Source organism: Nesoenas mayeri (genome assembly GCF_963082525.1).
Source record: "Nesoenas mayeri genome assembly, chromosome: 12".
NCBI classification, from domain to species: domain Eukaryota; kingdom Metazoa; phylum Chordata; class Aves; order Columbiformes; family Columbidae; genus Nesoenas; species Nesoenas mayeri.
Genome location: NC_137547.1, coordinates 16,987,236 through 16,996,057, shown reverse-complemented (window position 1 = coordinate 16,996,057; position 8,822 = coordinate 16,987,236).

Sequence of the window (8,822 nt, the reverse complement as noted above, 5' to 3'; positions counted from 1 at the left end):
AGGAGTCAGAGCACGGGATCTTTTCAGATAAAAAGAGCCTGTAATTACAAGCCAGTTCCAGAAGTTTAAGATTTCTCGCAGATCTAAAATGGTAGCTTTATTGACAAGTAAACAACTATCAATATATTCTTCTCCTGTTTCGCAGAACATACAGAATTTGAGTATCTTCTCTTTACTTTCTAAACACAATTAAAGATGATCGGGAGGCATAAAGTACAAAGGTGGCTTTCTAAGTACTGTCTCCATTACAGGGAAAAAAACCCTCAAAAACTCTCAGAACTTTTGCTCAGACAAGTCTGTTTTAATAGGCATAATGTATAAATTGCTTTGATAACCATATTCCTCCTCTACCTTTATATTTTGAAGTATTCACTCTAGCTTTAATTTTATTAATGTATTTCTTTTATCTTTCATCTGAATAGTGTTCTGTATGTAAAGTGACCAAATGTGATTAATGATGAATAGATTAAGATGGGACAGGGTGTTTGAAAAATGACTTAAGTAGTGCATGTAAGTCACTGGCTATAGTCCCAAAATGCAAATTCTGCTTAAGTTAATGACTGGAAAATCATGATGGCACTAGCGTATGAGTTTTGCATTATTTGAAATTGCTTTATAAACAATAAATAATCAGCATTTTACATTGGGACTAGTTAATAGTATTGCACAATTATTTCTACAGGCATTGGTATTTTATCATCAAAAATATAAATATAATTGGCTGATAAGATTATAATTTTTTGCTGTCCAGAGTTTGTAACAGTTTTGCCTTGCAAAAAGCTTGCTGAAGTTCGTGTCCCATTAAAGGTTGGTACTTTATTAAAACGTCTAGAATAATCTTGTTTGCAATAGGCTTGTCTGGTCTTTCTGCAAAGATTCCGAACATCCTTTAGGTTGGGATTTCAGGAGGGGGAAATTTGTTAATATGTTCACTCCTGCCTGACAAATGAGCATTATCGTCAAAATGGGTGCACATTTCCACTTATCCTTTTTGTAGCTGGAAAGCTTTATGAAAAATAAATTAATAATGTATACTAAATTATGTCTGCAAGAGACATTTATGTATATATTTCTAGCTTCAAGACTGATTAGATTTACATTTCTTTAAAAATGATTTTTTTTCTCTCACATCCATAATGTCTTTAGAATGCAGTGCATGATAGAAAACTGCAATCTTGATTTCAATTGAATACCTGGAAGGAGCATTTTCTTCCCCTATTAATATGTACATGTGTTCCCCTAGAGTTTGCGTTATTTTTCCTAAAAGAAACTGTTCTCTTGAATTACCCTAGCCCAAATATATGCCTTAGGATGCAAAATGCAGCAAACTAGATGTCCCATTATCATAACTTGAAAGAGGTCCATTTAATAATAGCCTGTATTAAACAAGAGTCTGCTAACTATACAGTAAAGACTGTTTTTCACCAGAGAACATAAACCATATGTTTTAAATGCGGCTAAAAATGGATGCAGTGTGCCGTTCCCTTCCACCTCAGCCTGCATGCAGTGTGTTACTTAGATTTGCAAGGCATAGCCACCGCTAGTACTTAACACTGCTGAAAGAGCCACCCTTCAAGGTTTTTTTAACCACAAAGAAAAGAGAAATATAGTAGCATCGATTGTTAAATCCTGGTGCTTGTTACTCACTGCCCGCACACAGAACATCATGCCTTTGTAGCAGTGAGGAGAGTTGGTATTTATCAGGGTTCAGAGCTAGTTCAGCCACACACTTGACAAATTATTTGTGGAATTGTTGTATTCACAGTCACTTAAATAAGAATCTGTCAACACAAGGCTGTGCTTTGTTGCAGCAGGTCTCACAGTTTTTCCTGCGCACTCAAAGAATGATGGATTGGAGGTAATGCAAATTCACTACCATTTTATATGCTGGTGCCTTCTTCATAGACAGGAAACATAGCTCAGTATCATCTTGTAAAATGCCTTAACTGTAAAGGCCTAGTTCAGTGCTGAAAGTGCTTTTTAAAAATGGTATGTTGGAACAGGGAAATGTAATTCAAATATTTTCCTCACGTCTCATTTTAAAGACTGTTTGTCGGAGCAGGTGTGCATTCAGATTTTCCCAGGCTAAGTAGGACATATGCTTATCTGTGCTTGGTAATTAAAACAAATTAATAAATACAATTATTTGATTTTATGGCAACTTAAAAGTTAATACTGCTTAACAGGATGTTAAATTTAAAGTGCTCACACAGAAGAAAAAATGCCCGTTCAGTTAACTCTGTCTGCATTGCTGATAATAATTTTTTTAGTAAATTCATTTGTCCAGCAAAGTGTACCTATCTTAAAGCTCTCTCAACAATTCCAAAAGGTATAGCTCAAAGGTAAAAAACATGATCCCGTGACAGAATGGAGCTTACAATAGTAAGTAAAATAAAAACTTATATATGCTGGCATATATTCTTAAATTTCTGTTCAATACTGGAATGTTTTGCCCAGAACTAAAAGCAACCACAAAACTCTTGTCACTGTCTCCTCCAGCAGAAGTTGGGGCCTTTCCTTGCCCTGCTCCCAAACCTGCCACAGCTGTGGGGGGAGCGCAGGAGCCCAGGACGTCACTGGGGAGGGATGTGGGGAGCTAGAGGCAGCCCTTGAAGATGTCAAAATGAATAAGGAGAAGTAATAGCATGCACTAGGTGAGGCTTTTCTGGAGAGTTCTCATGGCAGTTGAATAAATGGAGTTATGGGCTATTTAAGTTATATCTCTGCAACTTTTTCTTTTTGGTTGTTCAGGAAAATTGATCTTTCTGTGCTAGGAAAAAGCTTGTCTGTGCAGGAGAGGCCTTTCTCAGAGGCTCATTTCAAGTGTAAGGAATGAGCTTGCCAGGAGTTAAGGACGATCACAAATCTTACCTTGTACTGCCTCAAGTGTGTTTCTTTAATTTAGGATTATAATGGGGGAATTTCATGATAAGTGTATAAAAATGTTTTTATAACAATCAACAACAAATTTTTGAGAACAAACATATGACAAATATTTATCCACTTGGCTCAATGCCCTAATGGGCGGGCCAGATCAATGCACTATTGAAACCTTTGTAGATTATAATAGGCCCTAGTGAAGGCAATGAATGTATTTCCATACACTTCAGGTGGGTCAGCTTTTAACTCCAGATACTCTCAGCCTTAAGCTTTCAACTTGATCTGAGCAGGCACTCTAAATTTCAGTGCATTCTCAAGATACAGGTATTTAGCTGGTGCACAAATCCAGGCTGAAGTAAACTGCTCTGGCATTCCGCTGCTAACGCTGCTCTTTTACACTGGTACTTTATCCCAGGTAAGAGAACTAATATGCAGTACTGCTTGCTTTTGCGTTGACTGAAAGGAAGGAAATGGTTTGACACTGAAGAGCATTGTCTGTTATGGTTATGTGCTGCCTGGCCTCTTTTTGTCTTCTTTCTGAGTAGTCTACTTTGACTTGCTCTGATTTTATCTAAGAAATAGATAGAATAGAAATAGAAATTTGAATTTCATGCATGTGAAGGATATGAATAGGTAGCTATGCAGGGCAGCACCTGAGACCTTCCCCATCCAGCTGAAGTACAGAGCAGGGAGCTGCCGCTCTGCAGTGGGTATCTGCACTTAAGGAAGGTATCTGGAAACATTTAGCTGTCTTTATTTTATTTTAAAAAAGCCCACATAATACAGCATTGTACATAAATTATCTGCTCCTATTAGACTCACAGAACATTTATAGCCTCCTGTACCTGTTTACCTTTAGCCATGACCTGGGAGTGCACCAGCACGTACCGGGGCTATGATACCTGCTGCAGAAACCAAAGCCTACACTGATGGGTTGTTTGGGGTGCTGTGACCACAAACACCCCTATACTCCTTGCTCATGATATCCTTCTTATCTGGGCTCTTTTCAGCCTTGTGAGGACTCATCTGTTCGGCAGAGCCCCTGCAAGGGCTGCGCAGCCTTGCAGAGTATCCAGATTTTTAGACTATTTCCCCTAGCAGCATTTCAAAGCATTTGGAAGCTCAATTCATTTTCAAAGACTACAGATTGACTTACAGTATGGGATATAGTATTTTCAGTTGCATTTAGAAACGCTGTTGTGTGGCCAAAAATTAAATCGCCAAGAAATCACACATGGTTCACAACACAGCTCTTCGATAACATTAAAATATATGTAATATTTTGAAATCACAGGCCAATTATTTCTAATAGTTTCGTGATAATTTATGTAGAGAATCTCTCTGTTGGATGTGTTCCTGCTTTGGTCTAAATGTATTTTTGAACACTCTGTCAAACATCCCCATTTGGCACCTATTTTGTTTCGCTGAATTTCTTTAGTATGTCCAGATCTCTTGCCAATGTATTTGTGGAACATATTTTGACAGCTTTGTCACCAAATTTATTACTTCGTGTGTTTGGAATGGGTATCAAATTACGGATATTAATGTGTGTTTCTTTTTGGTATAGACTCAACTGGATAATACCTTTGTCTTTGTCTTCTCTAATGGTGAATATAATAAGGTGAGTGAATATTTTTTATTTTATTTTACTAATTTCAAATGTTATTGAGATTTTAAAATTACAAATTTGTTATAAGTGTGTTGTTTTGGTTTTATGTTTGCAGCTACAAACATCCTGAGCAGAATGTCCTTAAAGACTTGTGATCTTACATTCCTTACTTACCCAAACTTTGTAATAGAAATAGTACACATGTGAAGGCAGTAGGTTCTCCCTCACTGTATACACACACACAAACATGTGTGTGTATATATATATATATGTATAATTTTATTTCAATATGCTCGTATTAACTAGGCTATTGAATTTCAATTTGTTGTGCTCATTTATAAAATATTCTTCCTATTGAGTTTGTTAGAGCTGAATGAAAATGCTGTATCTAAGGCTGATCATAATCTTCTCCATTAGATTTTTCTTAGTATGGTATTTCTAGATTAAAAGAGATGATGAGATAATGTCTGTTGAAACATAGAAGTCTGCTTTGTGGCTCTGAGACAGCGGCTGGAACATAGGCTAGAGCACTGGCCCATCCTAGGAGCCGTCCCAGGGCCACGGCACTGGGTCGAGACATTTCCTACACATCAGTCTCAGCTCTTCCCTGTAAACCAGCTCTGCCCACAGCCTGGTGCTGGTTCCTTCCCCATGGCCAGGGCCAGGACACAGCCCCGACACCTCTGGTTCTGTGGGCAGCGGGCACTGCCTTTGGCCATCCCTCCTGCTGGTACTGGGATGGTGATCGCCCACTGCAGAGCTTTCGGTGGCCTTTACCCTCTCTGGGTGCGTGTATATCTAGATGTCACCCTGAATCTGAAGAAATCAACTGGATATGCATACTATTTTTCAAATATTGTCAGAGAAATAGTCTGGAAAGATTTAATTAATTAGTTTCCTTTGACAGCAGAGGCTAAATGTGACGTGGAGGATGTATATTTTAGAATTCAGTTTAAATAAGGCTTAATGGTTGCCATAGCTCCAGATTATTTTTACTCTGTTGTGGATAGCGTAGTAGTTGGAAATACTTTTGGTCACCCTTAAAGGTAATCTGGGATGTGGAGCACTGTGCAGTTCTTGGTGACAGCACATTCCCCCAGGAACACTGGCAAACCTGTGCCTGCTTCTAAGAGCTCTTTTTTGGGCCATTTTCTAGTGTTATTTAAAAGACGCTATTCAGTTGGCGTAGAGCTCTTTGATTTTTTACTGCTGGCAGATAGGTTGTTTACTGTGCTGAATAACACTTCTCAAATAGGAAATGAATCCTGAAACAGCTGGGGGGTATTTGTAAGTCCTCCTCTTACTTTTGAAATGTAACAATCAAGTTTAAAATGTCAGTGATTTTCAGAACTGCAATATATTGCCTTTTATAAAGATTTGATCAAAATTCTTAAGTAACAATAAAAAGTTAATTAATCTAATTATGTTGGAGAAAAATGTAATTGTGAATCTGTAATATCCATAGAATAAAAAACAGATTATTTTTCAACGGGTACTGTCATGTTACACCTTTAAGATCTCTACCTTAAATTCTTCTACCTGTGCAAACATATGTATTCTATTTTGGAAAAATTTTAGCAACTGCCCCATCAATTCTATAAATCAAACTTATATTTGAACCAGAAATATTTTTTTTGAAAATAGGATTTTATTTAATGTCTTACAAAGAATATCATATATAGTATGAATAGAAAAAATTCCCAATATAGTATTTAATTTTGATTATGTGTCCCTATGCAGTAATATGTGATTTTATTAACAATTTCTTCCAGCTTATATGGACAAGTTGAGACACAGGCTACAATCAGGGCACAAACACAATCAGGGCATCAGAAGCTTTTCCTCAAAAAGAAATTATATCAACTTAAAACGGCAAAAGTAGGATGGCTGTTCTGTGTCTGTACTAGGTATAGCATAAATACTGCATTTGGGGGTAAATTATTTCTCAAGTCTGGAGCCCAGCTTAAGTGAGGGCAGCAATCTTGTGCCAGCTGCCAGCATTCTCCAGAGAAATAGGAGCAATAGGCCATAGAAATATTCTGGTCATAACATACTTTCCTTGCCATTAGAGAAGAGAGTAACGTAATAGCTGCTCTGCTAGTTTCATAATACCAAAGAATTTCTACAAAATAGTGGAGGCCAGGGCAATGTGTGAAATAAATTAAAATTATAAAGAACAGACCGACATGCCATTGATTCAATTTTCTTTTTGGCTGAAAATTTTACATTATAGAATATATATTTAGCTTGTCAAATTTGCTATTGACTTTCTTTGTGCCATTGAAATTCTGAATTTTTTTTACTTGCTTGAACTTTTTTCACGCAGTGATAAAACAATATAAATCAAACACCCTAATCCAGACAAAGAAAATCATCAGCTCTTCTGTTTGAGTGTTAGTAGAAGACAAACTCTTATAGACAACTTCTAACATATTGCTAAATATGCAAATAATTTGCTTATTAGAGGTGAAATTTATTAAAAAAACTCAGAAGAATGTATGAAATATATGTACGGCCATGTAAAAAATGAAGTGACCTCTTGGAGATAAACTTTCGCTCCTGAGAAGAAACAAAATGCACAGGAAGGTTCCATGGAACACATGAAGTTATCATGTATATATAAGAAGTAATAATGTCATCTGGTTTTTTTCTGTTTCCTGTTGATTGACTTTTATAGCTTGCAAACATTATGCTGGATTGTAAATTGCAATAAATTTAATCAAGAATTATTTTATTCAGCCTACTAATGAGGAGTAATAGCGTATGTATCAATTAGACATGTCAATTTGTGTGAAGAAATAGATTTACAAAGGGATAGTAGGTAAAAAAAATATCATTGGTATCAATTCACTTCATTATTTTTAATTTGCTGTGAATATTGAGTGCTTCCAACATAAAATCATTCCTCAATTAAAATAAAACAGCTGTACTCCTATCAGCTTTTCCTTGCTTGTTGTTGCTTACAGATTAGCAGTTGTCATTGGCTTCAGCCTCATGTCATTTAATTAATTCGCAACCATAAATGGGTAAAAAAATAAAATAAAATTCTTCAGCTTGTCCATGTACTAAGTAGAGTATATAAATAATTTTTTTTCACATCACACGTAAAGGGCAGAAATACTGGAGCAGCAACATTTGGGGGGTATCAGTACTGTGACAAAACCCCATCCTCTTCTGTTCTCCAGTGTCAGCAAAGCAATAGTAGTTGTGAGCACTTTATTCATTTTGTCACTTTTTTATTACTCTAGATTCCCTTTCTTTTCCCCTAGGCGATTTCTAGTTAACTAGATCCCACAAATGTGCTACAGGGTAAATGAGAAGGATGAATTCGGAATTGGATTGTTCTGTGGTTTGCTTTCACTATAGGATCTAACGAGTCCCTCTCCTTCCTTTATTAGCAAGTCTGTGCTCTTATTTACTTTTCCGTGATATTACTGAGCATGTTTGTGGTTTTGAGTGACATATGTAGCTCTGTGGTTGTCCTTATTTCTCTTCAAATAGATCAAAAGACTGACAATAAGAGCACATTTATAGAGAGAACCATGGGAGTTGCAAAAGCTATTTCTGCAAGCCCAGATGTGAAAATGTGGTGTATAATTTCTTCTATTAACTTCTGTTTTTCAGTAGTAAGTTTTTAATGGCCTTAAAGATTTTAAATTGGGCTACCTTACCCTGTTATCATACAGCTATTATTTTAATTGAAAGCTTAAAAATATATATCTTTTTAAAGGTGTGGTATATAAGATGTATAAAGTACACAAAAAGAGTCAATAATGACATATTTTATATTTTAATAGAAAATAATATTTTCTCTCCGATTACTGTGGCTTCAAGAAATGAAGGTAAGCTGTACTTCTGATTATTTTTTTCTGCAGCTGATTTTGTGGGGTTCAATACCTTTAGACCCTACTGACTGAATGCATTTTACCACGGTGTATTTTTATTATTTTTTTGTTACCAGTGAAAACTTTTTAGTAGAATCCCTGAAAGAGAATTCATGTCTGTAGAGAGGCTGAACACATGGGATCTGAATCCTAGTTAACAGTGAATTCTCCATTACAAGGAGTAAAAGCTTATGAATATTTTCTTCAGCTCTGGAAGTGGAAGACGATGTGATCTTGTATCAGTGAATTTTAACTAATGGTTATTACAATGCTCATCTGCTAATTTGCTTCTCCATAACTGGAATCGGTATACTAAATAAATGTGAAGTTTTTGTAGATCACGCTAAAATTTCACCTAGCTGAGAACTTATCTGCATTTCACTACTATCAAAATAATAATTGTAATAATAATAAATAACAGTAAATACATTAGCTGTGTTTCTTTTTAT